Below are 4715 nucleotides of genomic sequence, written 5' to 3'. Positions count from 1 at the left end.
ATAAGTCATATCTTCTTGTCTTGTTGGAGCTGCCCTGTTTTGGAATACCTCAATTTCTGCGAACCATTTTCTGAAATCTCTTTGTCAAGTAAGCCATATCAATATCCTCACCACTTGATTCATTGTTGTCTGTCTTGAGGACCAGGTTCTTTTCCCTCTTGGGCTCTCTTCTCTCGTTATCCTTCTTCTTCTTCATTTTGTACTTCTTCAGATTCCCAACGAGCTCGTCGATGGTCAGCTTCTGTAGATCCTTTGCCTCCTTGATAGCATTTACTTTGCTTTCCTAGGAATTAGGTAATACACTTAGTATTTTCCGGACAAGTTTATTCCTTGAAATGATTTCTCCCAGAGAATGGAGCTCATTGATGATGGAGGTAAAGCGAGTGTGCATGTCCTGGATGGACTCATTGTCCTTCATCCTGAAGAGCTCGTACTATGTGGTAAGCATGTCAATCTTTGACTTGAGTTGTCCCTCCATGAGCTGTTTGGAGAGCTTCCCAGATCTCCTTAGCAGATTGACATGCTGAGATCCTATTGTATTCATCTGGTCCAATACCACAGACGAGAATTTTCTTTACTCGAAAATTCTTCTCTATGACCTTGCGATCAACATCATTAAATTCTTTCCTTATTTTGGTAATTGTTACTGCTGGGTCACCAATGGTCTTCGTAGGGATGAAGGGTCCATCACATATAATATCCCAGAGCTCTGAATCTTCAGCCATGATAAAATCATGCATTCTTGTCTTCCACCATCTATAGTATTAGCCGTTGAACCTTAGTGGTCTATAGGTAGATTGACCTTCTTTAAAGTTTGGTGGAGCAACCATGGGGATCCTTTCTAGGTGTTAGCCTGATAGAAAGAACCCGCTCTGATACAAATTGATAGAAACTAAGAGTATACCAAACTGTATAGAGAACTTGGTTCTCTATTTATTCCCAAAGAGCACACACACAACAGTAAGTAAACGACACAGTAGAATTTTACGTGAAATATTTCCAGCCCACTAGATTAAAAACCACGACCTACCCTTGTAGGATTTCAACTTCACTACTGAACAAACTTTAGATTACAACCTCTTTTAACCTAGGAATTAACTCATTAATCCCTTACTAACTTTTAACAACTCTATTACAAGTCACTTTGTAATAACTCTATTACAAAGACTTACAACTCGACTAAACCTAGCCAAGACACAAACACAGAGTTTATGATTAAACAAAAGTTTCTTACACAATTGCTTCTAACCAAGCTAAGTAGGAATTACAAGTAAGAAGCTTTAACAAAGGTACAACACAACTAAGGACATGTGATGACTCGATGCAGGGAACTGGTCCTTGTTATGTAGTTCTTTGTTCTTGAAGCACTTGAGAATCAATTGGTGGATTGATGCACAGACTTGAGAGAAAGCTGGATTGATTCTTCAAAAATGTTCAAGTGATGTTTTGTCTTTGGCTTATGTTAATATAACATTGCTGACATTACTTGAATGATGCAAGCATGTTTGGTACAGGAGCATTCCCAATGAAGTTGACTGTTACACTGTTTTGCACTGTTGCGTGTGCAGGCAGCAATTTTACAGCTGTTGGGGAGTTGACTGGTACGGTTACCATGGGAACTGATGTTCATCTGTTCCCTTTGTTGTTTCTCTGACTCTGAAGAATTGAACTATATCCCCGACTTTGAGACTTGTTGATCTTAAGTACTTGAGGATGTGTAACAGGTTCCTTATCTGGTTCTTAGCATTAAGTTTGTTAGATCATCAAAACATAACAGGGATGCACAGAACCTATCACCTATATTGATGTTTGGGTAATGGATGAAGAAGATAGTTGGAGTAAGAAGTGCAGCTAGGACTTTAACAACGAGTTTGACAGAATTGTGGGCTGTTTGAGGAATGGTGACATAGTTGCTGAGAATGAAAACGGGGTGCTGTTGTTTGATCCAGTGACTAGTTTAGTTAAGGAAAAATTCAGCATTGATAATGCTAAGAAGGGTTCTTATGTGATTTTTGACTATTCGGAGAGCCTAGTTCTGATAGGAGGGATGCTACCAGTGAAGAAGCAAGATCTTAGAGATAAATTGGCACGCAAAAACCTCATAAGGTTCGGTAACTTAGACATCATTATACTATAGTTTAAGTTACTATGTTCTTGCTTTGTGTTGATTGTCAACTCCCCACTTTTAGATGTTGTCGTTGCTTAGAAGTTTTCATGTCTTATGTGCACATGTATGTGTTTCACAGGCAGTTGGTAAACTAAGCACTCTGATTCTAATGTCTTAATTTACTATATAACAACTTTATTGATTACTTTGGTTAATTTTGTGCAATTGGTTGAGATGCTTGTGCACTGCTGCTGATTTTAGCTTCGTCCAATAGCATTGGTAAGGCCCCAGTACATCTACTTGTGGGTTGTAAGAAAACTGCTCCATGAACTAGTCGAGATGCACACAAGCTTGAACGAATACCACAATTATTACGAAAAGATTGGTCCAAGGAGTTCTATTGATCTCAGCCCAAAAACCCAATCTTATAACTGATAATCAGAATTCTTGGTTGCCTAACCCAAATTACCCTTCTTGAACAAAGAGTAATCTTCATAGGTCTGAAACTGCACCAGCAATGGCTGCTATAAATGATCTTGATCATTCACCAGTTTCTAAGCCACCCCAGTTGGAAAAGCTCAATTGTAGGACCAGATATTCTTTACTTGACTCTTGTCGTGGTTTAGGGATCATTTTAAGGTTACTGAGACACGCACTTGTTGATGCTTAGTTTATTGCATTGTTACCATGTATACTATTGGTTAAGGTGATATCACTTCTGATAGTAAACTTACCGAGTTGTTTTCTATCTTGTTTGTGCTTGTGGGTTTTGGGGTTTATCAATATTTTGCTTACTAGGATGGTTAGTATTTGCTTGATTTTCAAGTAAATTATCTGTTGAGGATCATTAAAAGTGGGAATTCACATGATCCTAGTTCTTATATTGTTGATGTTAAGAAGTGGAGAATGAGGATAAGAATGAAGGTGGTACTGGCATTGGGTGTTGAGGTTCTTTGTATTGGAACTGGGGTTTCTGTTATGCATTTTGTTGAGAAGCTTCGATGGTTAGATGCATTTTACTTGTCACTTATGTCAGTTACAACTTACAACTGTAAGGTATGGTGATAGAGCATTTGTTTTTGATAAGGTGGTGATAGAGCATTCATATCAATAGATGGTCATATCTTTGCGTTGATTTGGTTGCTTGTGTCTACACTTGCAGTTGCTCGAGCCTTCCTTTACTTGGCTGCGGCCAGAGTAGATAAACATATATCTAGAACTGTATTCCCTGGTCTTGGCGCGTTTTTGGCTTTTGATCTGGACTTTGAATCTATAATGACAAATGTGAAATACTAAAAGAAGAATAAATGGAATCTAGAAGTCAACAGTAGGTCGTTTTTGTCACAGAGAAGTAGAAATAAAATATCGATCTCCAAGAGCTGTGATACCTTTTACATTTTTAGCAAGGGCAACTTAGAAAATCTCTAATCCTTGATACCTGAACTATGTTTGTTTAACCTTTTGGAAGTGTTCACCAATTTTGGTTACTTGACGGAGTGAGTAGCAGATGAGGCAATTGTTTCCATTTAATAGCAAGATATTTGCAATTATTCATCTGAAGACATCATGAATATGTGGAAAACGTACTCGCCTTGAACTCCTCCTTTTTTACCTCCCTCTTTACTGGTGAAAGTATTAGGATTTATGTTGCCTGCAGTGGTTGTATCCTCCTTGCTTAATTTGTCTAGCATGTTGATCGATGAATTGACTTGCCATGATTTTGGCATCTCTAGACCATATATTATATACTGTATAGTATGGAGCATGTGTGAAGTGAATAAGTTATGCCAGGGATTGTAATACAGGTGCTTCTACAATGAAAATTCAGAAGGAAGAAAAGGAGAACATGGAAGTATATCCTTTAGTACTATGCGGACAATATGGAGAGAGAGAGATGTTTGATGAAGTAAAAAATTTGGTTGTACAGATCAGTGGAACATTTTTGTTATCTGGATATTCTTTGAGTACTTCTAGTATTCCAGTTAGCGTTGATGCTATCAGTAAAGAAATTACATGCTTTCTTGTAGGATTTCTAATGAACATTTTTGTTCTTATTTTTGGAGTACTTCCAATATTCCAGTTGGTGTTGATGCTATCAGTAAAGAAACATGCTTTCTTGTAGGATTTCTACCTTTTGCATACATCTTCTATGTTGGATTTTCCCACTACATCAATAAAATTTAGTAACTCATAAAAAGATATTCTGAGAAACTTACAAACATTTCTTTTTTGATTATGCAAGGCTTGCTTTAGCTTCGCAGAGACAACCCTCTCGTGAATTTGGCTATCTAGTTTGCTCCCCTTTTTTTGCTAATCTCAGAGATGGATGAAAAACTTTTTGACATCTTTTTAGTTGGTAGGTATAGCATGTATGTAGTTTCTGCTTTAATCTGTTTTACATCCATGTGATGTTTATACTGGAAGGTTCTAATTCTGATTATATAATACTAGTTGATCAGATTGTTCAACTACTTTCTATCCCTCATTTGTCCTCACCAAACTAGTGCTTTATTTATCTATGGTGAATTCATGTTTGTATCCAATACTCTTTGACTTTTCTCACTTCATATCGTCTTTATTTGTGTGTTCCCTTTTGAGTTTTCTTCAC

The 4715-nt window shown here is 37.3% G+C and overlaps 1 pseudogene; it reads left to right on the top strand.

Moving 5' to 3' along the window:
- The first annotated feature begins 1501 nt into the window (after nucleotides 1–1501).
- Nucleotides 1502–3895, top strand: LOC104113103 (two-pore potassium channel 3-like; annotated as a pseudogene).
- Nucleotides 3896–4715: the final 820 nt, after the last annotated feature.

The sequence above is a fragment of the Nicotiana tomentosiformis genome, chromosome 2, assembly GCF_000390325.3.
Source record: "Nicotiana tomentosiformis chromosome 2, ASM39032v3, whole genome shotgun sequence".
NCBI lineage: Eukaryota > Viridiplantae > Streptophyta > Magnoliopsida > Solanales > Solanaceae > Nicotiana > Nicotiana tomentosiformis.
This window is presented reverse-complemented; position numbering and strand designations above follow the sequence as displayed.